Source organism: Nicotiana attenuata, unplaced genomic scaffold (assembly GCF_001879085.1).
Source record: "Nicotiana attenuata strain UT unplaced genomic scaffold, NIATTr2, whole genome shotgun sequence".
Taxonomy (NCBI): Eukaryota; Viridiplantae; Streptophyta; class Magnoliopsida; order Solanales; family Solanaceae; genus Nicotiana; species Nicotiana attenuata.
In genome coordinates, this window is record NW_017672582.1 from 93,968 (window position 1) to 105,419 (window position 11,452).

The following is an 11,452-nucleotide window of genomic DNA, read 5'->3' on the forward strand; positions in this document are numbered from 1 at the left end:
TCCTTCGGTTATGCCAGGGAGATCCACGGGTTATGCCGGGATATCTAGGGAATGAGGCCCTATGCTACCATGATTTTGGATTTTTTTTAGTAGAAAATACAAGGAAGAATTTGGGGGAAACCTCCTTTTTGGTTGGTTCCCCGCTGCAAAGCTATTTCGGCATTTGCGCATTTCTTTTCCTTTCTGGTTGCACCTGCTTTTTGTACGGTTGCTTGAATTGTACCTGTTTCAAATTTTCAAACAAAGAACAATTGTTAGTTTGAAACGGTGGTTGGTTTTGTGGCCTTGATCGTCTCAATTGCTTGACCTCGGCCCAGCTTCTGTTGAGACCTCTGCTGCTTGCTGGTTTTGAATATTCATCTCTCTTTCAAACCGAAAGGCTTAACCTTTAGGATTTGATGACGACTCGCCCGCGTGGGGCTTCGACCTTTTCACTTTATTCTACCTTTAGGACCTCTGCCTTTGACCTTCTTTTCCTTTTCAATAACTTTGCTTTCAGAGCATCAACCATCATGGCCAGTCAAGATTGGCCTGACGCACCCGCTGAGGTTGGGTACTTTTCTTAGCCTTTGTTAGGGAGAGACCTGTAAAGCCAGTCCTTCCACCTTTTCTTTGTATTAGTTTCGGGAACAGAGTTAGACCGAAAGGGATTTAAAGGAAAAAGTAGACAAAAAGGCAAGAAAATGAATTTAAAGAGAAGCGTCCCTTTTGGGGAGAAAAGAAGGACTTATCTGGGGTGTATGTAGGCTTCAAATAGACATGACATGCTTCTTGGACTGGATGCCCGACCTGCACAAACTTTCCCAACTTCTCATAAACTCATTGACCCGTGTTTCAAAACCAGGGAATCTTGCCAAGACTCTTTCAGTGGTGGGAGATGTCTTCTCTTCGGCCGACGGCGCCCTTTGCGGGTTTTCGCCAATCGACCTCTCTCATTTCTCTTCTCATCGTCGCCCAATAGTGCTCTTTACAAGTTTTCACTAAACGGACTCTCTCATTTTCAATTTCTCTACTCACCGTTGCCTTATGGTGCCCGTAGGTTTTTACCGATAAGACTCTCATTTTATTTCTCTCAGTTTGATTGCATCAGATTCCAACAATAGTGTTTTCCGATTCCAATGCCTTTGCCAATTGATCAGAAAGACTTGGACAAGGTTTGGGTAAAAAGAATCTGGATGGAATTATACTTTGGAACCGTTCTGGTGGGCTCATTGTTGAGCTATTATATCATCTGCCCTAGTTTCACTTTTGGGGGAATTGGGATTTTTGATTTGGTGTGACTGAACCCCAGAGAGAGGCTGCCTACGTATCCTTTCGGAATCAAGTCAGACGTAGTTCAGGAAAAACATTTTTTTTCTTTTTTTTTGTTTTTTGTTTTTCTTCTTCTCTTTTTTTTCATCATTTTCCATTCATTTTTCATTTTTTTTCAATAGTTCTTTCGGGTTCTAAAGAGGGTGATCAAGGAAAAGTAACCGGCTCAAAGGGTTTGCGAAAGATTGATAGTGTGTGGATAGCAAGAATGAAAGCCTTCGTCATCCCAATTGAACAAAGTCATTGCTGCAGAAAGCCTAAACATAGTACATTTTTACTGCATCCGCATTCACAGCTGCTTCGGGATCATTTCCTTCAATATCGCCCAAATACAATGCTCCTCTCGGCAATATCTTTCTGATGATGTATGGGCCCTTCCAATTAGGAGCAATTTTTCCTTTTGCTTCCTGGTGATGAGGGAGAATGCGCCTTAACACAAGTTGTCCCACTTCAAAATTCCTGGGCCGCACTTTCTTGTTATAAGCACGAGCCATTCTTTGTTGGTACAATTGCTCGTGGCAGACCGCAGCCATCCGCTTTTGATCAATTAAGGTTAGCTATTCCGGGCGGGTCTTAACCCACTCACTGTCTTCAATTTCAGCTTCAACAATGATTCGAAGGGAAGGGATTTCCACCTCCGCGGGTATCACGACCTCAGTTCCACAGACCAAAAGGTATGGGGTTGCTCCTACCGATGTGCGCACCGTAGTGCGATATCCCAGTAATGCGAAAGGCAACTTTTCATGCCATTGCCTGGAGCTCTGAATCATCTTTCTCAAAATCTTCTTGATGTTCTTATTTACTGCTTCAACAGCACCATTGGCTTTGGGCCGATAAGGAGTAGAGTTCCTATGCGTTATTTTGAATTGCTTGCATATCTCTCCCATCAAACGACTATTCAGGTTTGCAGCATTATCAATGATGATAGTTACAAGAATACCAAAATGGCAGATAAAATTGGAGTGCACAAAATCTACCACAGCTTTTTTAGTAACCGATTTGAGAGTGATGGCTTCAACCCACTTCGTGAAGTAGTGAATGGCAACCAGTATGAATCTGTGCCCATTTGAGGCTTTCGACTCGATCGGCCCAATGACGTCCATGCCCCAAGCTACGAATGGCCAAGGTGTTGACATGGGATGTAGTTCTATGGGAGGTGCATGAATCAAATCACCGTGTACCTGACACTGATGGCACTTCCGGACAAAGCTGAAATAGTCATTTTCCATGGTTATCCAGTAATAGCCTGCTCGAAGGATTTTCTTTGCTAAAACATACCCGTTCATGTGGGGTCCGCACACTCCTGCGTGTACTTCATGCATGATCCTTCCGGCCTCTTCGGCGTCAACACATCTTAACAAGTTGAGATCCGGGGTCCTTTTGTACAAGACCTCGCCACTTAAAAAGAAACCACTTGAATGCCGTCTAATGGTTCTCTTTTGGTCTCCAGTGGCTTGCTCGGGGTATTCTTGCATTTTTAGAAACCTTTTGATATCATAGTACCATGGCTGGGTGTTTGGTTCTGCCTCAACCGTATTACAGTACCCATGCCTTTCCCTGATTTGGATTTCCAAGGGATCAATGCGGGTATTGCCTGGGTAGGGCAACATCGAGGCCAGAGTGGCGAGTGCGTCAGCTAGTTCAGTGTGACAACGAGGGATGTACCTGAACTCTATTGACTTGAACCGCTTGCTAAGATCTTCCACATGTTGCCGATAGGGAATAAGTTTAACATCTCGGGTTTCCCATTCTCCTTGGGCTTGCCGGATAATCAGATCTGAATCTCCCATAATCAACAACTCTTCGACGTCCTGGTCAATCGCCATGTTCATACCCATAATGCAGGCTTCATACTCAGCAGTGTTGTTTGTGCAGAAAAACCGAAGCCTGGCTGTGGCTGGATAGTGCTGACCAGTGGGTGAGATTAAGATTGCCCCAATTCCTACACCTTTTGCATTTACCGCTCCGTCAAAGAACATTTTCCAAGCAGTAGTATCCTCGGATATCGCCTCGATTGAGTTTACTTCTTCATCCGGGAAGTAGGTGTTCAAAGGTTGGTATTCTTCATCAACCGGGTTTTCAGACAAATGATCTGCCAATGCCTGGGCTTTCATTGTCGTGCGAGTGACATAGACTATATCAAATTTAGTGAGCAAGATCTGCCACTTTGCTAATCTTCCCGTGGGCATCGGTTTCTGGAATATGTATTTCAAAGGATCCAACTTGGTTATGAGGTAGGTGGTGTAGGCTTGCAGATAATGTCTCAGCTTCTGAGCGGCCCAAGTTAAGGCGCAATAGGTTCTCTCCAACAGAGTATACTTAGCTGGTAAACTTCTTGCTCAGGTAGTAGATCGCCTGTTCTTTCTTCCCGGTTACATCATATTGCCCGAGGACACAGCCGAAAGAATTTTCCAAGACTGTCAAGTACAAGAAAAGAGGCCTCCCTGGCTCTGGTGGGACCAAGACTGGCGGATTTGACAGATATTCCTTGATCTTATCAAAAGCTTCTTGGCATTCATCCGTCCACTTGATTGCTGCATCTTTCTTCAACAATTTGAATATGGGCTCACATGTGGATGTCAACTGAGCAATGAACCGACTGATATAGTTTAATCTGCCCAACAAGCTCATCACATCTTTCTTGGTTCTCGGAGGAGGAAGATCCCGGATAGATTTTATCTTTGTTGGATCTAACTCGATACCTCTCCGGCTGACTATAAAGCCCAAAAGTTTGCCCGATGCGACTCCAAACGCACATTTGGCTGGGTTCAGCTTCAAATCATATTTGCGCAACCGCTCGAAGAATTTTCTCAAATCTCGAACATGGTCATCCTGGGTTTTGGACTTGATGATTATGTCGTCCACATACACCTCTATCTCTTGATGCATCATATCATGAAAAATAGCGGTCATGACCCTCAGTAGGTTGCCCCAGCATTCTTCAGACCAAACGGCATAAATCTGTAACAGTATGTACCCCAAGGTGTGGTAAAAGCTGTTTTCTCTACGTCTTCTTCATCCATCAACACCTGGTGATATCCTGCGTAACAGTCCACGAAGGACTGTATCTCATGCTTGGCGCAGTTATCAACAAGGATGTGGATGTTGGGCAAAGGGAAGTTGTATTTGGGACTTGCCTTGTTTAAATCTCTGTAATCCACACACACCCGGGTCTTCCCGTCTTTCTTTGGAACTGCGACTACATTAGCTAGCCATGTGGTGTACCTAACCACCCGGATCACCCCTGCTTTCAACTGTTTCGTGACCTCTTCTTTGATCTTGTCACTGATATCAGTTTTGAACTTTCTTTGCTTTTGCTGGACAATCGGGGTAAGTTGGCAACTTATGAACCACCAAATCAACACTTAGCCCTGGCATGTCGTCATACGACCAAGCAAACACATCTTTGAACTCAAATAGGAGTTGAATTATTGCATCTCGGGTTTTCTCGTTCGTGTGAATGCTTATCTTGGTTTCCTTGATTTCTTCAGAAGTTCCCAAGTTAACCAGCTCGGTATCATTTAAGTTTGGCTTAGGTTTATTCTCAAATTGTTCCAATTTCGATTTATTTCCCTAAAAGCCTCTTCTTCATCGTATTCCGGTTCTTGGTTCATTATTTCTCAATTAGACAGCATGTTTGGATCTGGGCATGAAGTCCGCAAGCATGTCATGTTATTTAAAGCCGCATTATTAGAACTGAAAGAAGAAATAAAAGAGAAAAATAGCAAAATCAGAAAGAATAAAGAAAGATGAATGATGAAATATTAATTTCATTTCTTGGAATTTGAAGATAACAGGGTTTACATTTTGGAAAATAAAAGACAAGAAACTAAAGAAAACATCCGAGTTACACCCTGAAATAACTCGCGATGCAGAAAAAATGGCAGGACAGGTCTACCGGGACTCCCGCCTGATTGGGAATGGCGTAGCCTTCCAATTCTGCAGCTTGGCGTTTGGTCCCATATACAGGACCTCAGCGGTGCTTGAGCCCTCTCCTGGCTGAACCATGTGGGTTTCATATAGTATCTTTCTCATTGCCCCACATATTTCTTCAATCTCTTCGGCCGTAAAAGCCTCATCCTCCTCTTCTTCATTGTATTTTGGCTTGACAAAGGTCTCGTACAGATGTGGCAGTGGCTGATGTAGAACCCATCCATCATTCTTTCTCTCGTCTGCCCACTTTATATCATCAGGGGTAGGGTGGAAACCTATCCCGAAGAACTTCTCAGTGGTAGGCAGGGTAACCGGTTCAGCTATTCCTTGCAGGGATTTTCCAAGTCCCTTCCTTGGTTTGAAGCCATGTCGGATCATTTCTTTGGCCACCATAATCGAGGCATTGGAAAGGAAGGGTTGGGGGCAAGGGTTTCCCTCTTCGTACTAGTCTGTCACCACAACTTCAAAGGCCTAGTAAACTATGTGCTCACTGCCTTCTCTCGCTTCAAGGCACGGGACTAAAGGGTCTCGATAAATTGATTGCTTTTCCTCCCCATGGAAAACGATTTCTTGATCCCCATGCTCAAATTTTACCATCTGATGAAGAGTGGAAGGTACAGCCCCTGCTGCGTGGATCCATGGCCTCCTCAAGAGTAAGTTGTAGGATGTGTCCATGTCTAGAACTTGGAAAGTCACCTCAAAGTCCACCGGGCCAATGGTCAGAGTTAGATCAATCTCTCCAATCATGTCCCTTTTGATACCATCGAAGGCTCGTACGCAGACATTGTTGGGACGAATCCTTTCAGTCCCAATTTCCATGCGCTGTAGTGTTGAGAGTGGGCAGATGTCCACCCCAGAGCCTCCATCCACCATAACCCTTTTCACGTAGTATCCTTCACATTTGACAGTTAAGTACAAGGCTTTGTTATGTGCAGTGCCTTCCGGAGGCAAGTCATTTTCGCTTAATGAAATCTGGTTGATAGCGAAAAATCTTTTCGCCATTCTTTCTAATTGCTCCACAGAAGTCTCAGCTGGCACGTATGCCTCATTGAGGGTCTTGATTAGTACCTTCTGGTGTTCGGGGGATTTCATCAACAAAGATGGTAAGGAGACTTGTTCAGGAAACTTTTGAAGCTGGTCAACCACTTCATTTTTTGAAAGAAAGCTTCCGCCTCTTCAGCACTCACGGGTTTTTTAACTGGGAAGCGCTTCCTGGTGGCGTTGTTCACTTCTTCCAAATTGGAGTACTTTTCCACAGGGTAATTTTCTTGAACCTCTCCTGAGATTTCTTTGCCCTTATATGTCACCACGGTTTTATGGTGGTTCCAAGGCACCGCGGAAGGATCTGTCATGGGCCTCTATGGCGCGCGACCAATAACCGCGGGCTCACTCAGCCTTGGTGGATTAATTGGCCCCCGCACCACATAAGCTCCCTTGGGAACGTACATTTGGGTCGCCTTGTTCAGTTCAAATCTCCTGGGAGGACTCAAAGTCATCTGCTTTTCCTTTCGGCCCCGAGGGACAGAGAGAATAACATCTTTGGCGGGTGCTGCCCCATTTCCTGCTTCAATTTTCTTCTCTGATTTTGAGTGGGTGGTTTTGTTCTTTTTCTCCCCTTTGTCTTGCTTCGGGGAAGTTTTCGATTTCCTCTCCACATCATCAATGGCGATGATGGACTTTAATGCCAGGTCAAATTCCTTATCTTCACAGATCATTCCGATTACCGGCCCGTTGTTGTGGGCTGGCAGTGGGTTGTTGGTCACATTGGGGATATCCTCATCCCTTAACACTATCTTCCTCTATTTTATAAAATCCTCCACGACTCTTTTCAAAGTCCAACAGTTTTCTGTATCATGCCCCTCAGCTTCTGAGTGATAAGCGCATCAGGCGCCCCGTTGGTAGGAGGGTGATTCTGGGTTCTGCCTGTTTGGAGGTACGGGCTGTAGCAGACCCATTTGGACAAGATTTGGAAACAAACTGGAGTAGGATTCACCGATGGGTGTAAAAGTTTGCCTCCTGGGTGGCTCACGGGAAGGGAAGTTGTTTGGTGGAGGACGGGGGTTGTAGTAGTTTTGGCGAGGAGGCTGGTTTCTTTGAAATGGAGCTTGGTTCCTGTTAGCTTGCTGCTGAGGCCGGACAAAAGGTTGAGCATTCATGACCGCATATGGCGGAGGAGCATAGGCCATGTCCTGGTGAGGGTAATAATGCTGAGGGGTTCTTTCTGGGAACATGGATCTGGGAGCACGGTGTCTTCTTGCACCTGATGCTGCCATGGATGTTTCTTCTTTCTTCTTGCCCTTTGCTACTCCTCCAGACCCGCCCTGAATGGCTTGGGAGGTTGCTCTAATAGCGGATTGGCTTAGAATTCTGCCTGTTTTGAATCCCGGAGGCAGATGCACATGAGGGAACATGCATAGATCAGCATAGGACACACTTTTCTGCCCACTCAGACCCTGTATGTTCTTGAGGCTCTGTTCCAAGCTTCTCATCCTCTTTGCAATTTCTTCCTGTTCGGGAGTTTTGGGAGTCTTTTCCTATCCCGCAGTGAACTCAAATTGAGGTGGCTGGGGATAAGTATAAGTGGGGAACTGAGGAGGCTCCATTTGGACAGTAGGTGTCTGGAATGTAAAGGCTGAAGGATCAAAAGTGGGCCTAGGCAGTGCAGGCTGTGTTGTGGCTGAGCATGGGGGAGCGGTGAAGATATTGGAGGCCGCACCGGACATGAACACCTGGGGGCGAACCTCAGAAAGTGTTCCCACGAAATGAGCTGATATGGTGGGCTGACCCAGTGGAGTGTTTGGATGATTGATTGGAACATTAGAAGTACCCCCTGATCTAGGAAACAGTTCGAGGAATCCCGGGATAGCACTCGGCGGCTCTCTTCCATTTGCCCAAGCATCCCACATTTCCATGACTCGAAGACGTAAGACCCTGTTCTCTTCAGCCGCTGCAGATTCTGAGGTCGGGATGCCCGAGATTGGGCTATCATCTGCGATGGGAATTGTTGGCAAGGTCATTTCCGAAGCCATACCGATACTCCCCTTTGATCTAGTAAAGTATGGATGTGAAGCCAGGTTACCACGAAAAACCAACCACCGTTTTTATAAAACCAGGACTGGGTGACAGCAGCAAACGGTTAGTTTGAGACAAATAACAGATGGGTAATCGCATGTTGGGTGTGATGCACCTATATAGTTAAATAGGTTTCTACATGTTTTGCAACGGTTGCATGCTTCATCCCGATTTTTTTTTAATGATTTTTTCCCATTTTCTTCTTTTGGTTTCCACTCTTTATTCTTGCTTTTCCTTTCTTTTGCTCTTTTTCTCTCATTTTTTTTCACTTTCTTATTGGAGGTATTTACAAAACATGACCGGATCCGATGAGGATTGCCTACGTATCACGACGCCGCGTGAATCAGATCTTTACGTAGTTCAAGAAAAATAAATGCGACAAGTAAGGAAACAATTTTTGGGAATTTTCAATTTTTCATTAATAAAACTTCTATTACAAAGATGTTAACTACTCTTTTTCTTGGAAAGAAAAACTACAAACAGACTCAAAATAAACCAAAATACAGACTCGATGCTTGAAAAATCAGGAATACATTAAAGCTTCAACTACTGGGGCCCGCGGGGCATCATTCGGCCTCGCCGCGGGCGTATGTGAGAGACCCCCTTGTAGTCGCTCCAAATCACCCATAACTTGACGGACAAAAGTCATCACTGCAGCAAAGAAGGTGGTACGAGTCATATTCTCGCACGCATGGCATTTCGTGGTGATATAGTCAGCGATGGCCCTAATACTTTCTCTAATTTGGCCTTTTTCCTGAAGTAACCGCCCTATCTGCTGGTTCCGGGCTTCCAACACTTGGGAGTCATGAAAGTGCTGATTTTGCAATTGTTGTACGTCTTTCTCGATTTGAGCCATCAACTTATAACAATGCTCCCTATCAGCCTTGAAATCTTTAGCCCGTTGGGCTGCCTCATCCTCAAGAGTAGTCACCTTTCTTCTCAAGCTAGTGATGGTCCCTTCATAATTTCCCTTCATTTGCTGCACAAATCGTGCCCGTTCTTCTGCTTTCTTTGTCCATTGTGCCCGGAGTTTTGCTAGACTATCTTCAGACTTTTCCAGGTCTTCTTGGCACTCGAGGACTTTCTTTTTTAGACCACTTATAAGTCTTTCATCAGCCCGACTTCTCTCCGGGTTATTGGCGGCTATTTTCATCTTTCTGATCTGAGCTTTAAGGGCCTCATTTTCCTGGGTCAGTTTCTTCTTTTCTCCCTTGTCTGCGGCGGCTTGAACACCATTTTCAAATTAAAGCTCCATGACTTGCCTTTCCAATTGGCTTATTTTGGCTCTGTACTCATTCTCCTTAGTCAACTAATCCCATTGTACATGGGCCCCATCGGTAAACTGTTGGACATGTGGTCTCTTTGCGGGTCTTTCAGGAATCTGGAATCTTTTGCCGAACCAAACCATGTACTTAGGGTCCACTTCCCCTCTATCTCGGTCTCGCACTATGGTCTTAGGTTCAAGAAACCTACACTCATTCCATACTTGGCGAATCTTCCCTTCTGGAAATGCGGCTTTTGGGCCCAGTTCAATGACATGTTTACTCAAGTCTTCATCATTGTGGACGGTTTGAAATCTTCCTAATTGTCGAAAAACCCTGTAGGGAGCATAGGGATGGATGCTCCGGATGCCCATCAAGAGGATATAAGACACTTCAGCTGACATGTAAACTGCTTCAGTGGCAGGAAACCATCCAAATGCCCACTTAATCTTATCGGCAGTCAAGGATCTCAGATGTGCAAGCCAAGCTTCAGTACCCTCAGGGAATTCAATACCTGCCACCCGGCTTTCGAATTCTTCAATGCAGCTCAACCCGGTCAAACCATAATTCATGTACCCAACCCGGTGACAGAGGTGTTCTTGCATCCATAACTGTAGTAACAAATTGCAACCCTGGAAGAACTTTCCCCCTTCTCGACAGATAGTCAAGGCTCTATAGATTTCAGATACGATCAGAGGAACCACAGTGCTATTGGCTTTCTTGATAGCAACATCGATCATTCCCACAAGACCAATCTCTATATTCCCATCTTTTCGCAGACAGGCCACAACTCCCAAGAAGGCTACCACGAAAGCTAAACCCCGCATTGTTTCCCATTTGTCTTTGTTTCCGGCATGGGTTAGACTACTGTTTGGCTCTTCAAAACCTCGGGGGTTTCCATATCGATGATACAAGAAATGGAGTGTGCAATACCCTTCCGATAAATTTCCGTCCTGAACATCCCGACTAATACTCAGTAAATCCAGAAATCTGTGGAGAGATACCGGTCTTGGTGCCAACGGATATCGGCTTCTAAGATTTCCATTAAGGCCCGCATAACCCGCAACTTCCTCCAATGTAGGTGTGAGCTCAAAGTTAGAGAAACGGAACACATTGCGAGTCGGGTCCCAGAAAGGTATTAAAGCTTCAATTATGTCCAACCTTGGCTTGACGTTCAATAGTCGGACGAGGCCTCCCAGAACTTTTACCATTGTTTCTCTACTGCCCTTTTCTAGGTCATTCCACCACATATGGAGCTTCAAGGGGATCTCCTTAAGGACTGTGAAGGGTTCAATTTCATTCGTGCTCATCCTGCACATTTATTAAGGTGATTTAAAGACTTATTTTAACCTAAAAGAAAAAGTAACATCATTTTTTTTTCAAAATTTGCATTTCAAAAACAAAACCTCGGCTTTGCGGATACGGCCTTTTAGCACTTCGGGAAAGAAGATTTTAAGGTTGTGCCCCCTAACCGTTAAAAATGACCCAAGGTAGCCGTTCTTGCAAAAATAGCCTTCTGGCGCCCTTTTGGAGACATTCGGCTTATTTTAAACAAGAATGACATCACCCGACTTATTTACGACAAAGATTAAAATTTTGTTGTTTTTGGGTTATTTTTGCAAAAAAGGGAAGTTGGACCCGATGAGGGTTGCCTACGTATCCCACATCCGGTGCGAATCAAACTGGCGTAGTTCGGGCAGATTTGACAAAACCAATATTTTCGAAAACAAAACCCTTCTTTTTCTTTTATTTTCTCAAAAATCCGGCGGATTTTCAGTACTATTTGGGTATTGGTTTTTCTAAACAGGTGATTACCCTCACTTAACCCTAACATTGCAATTCTCTTTTTAACTCTCTCCCATTATTTACAAGCA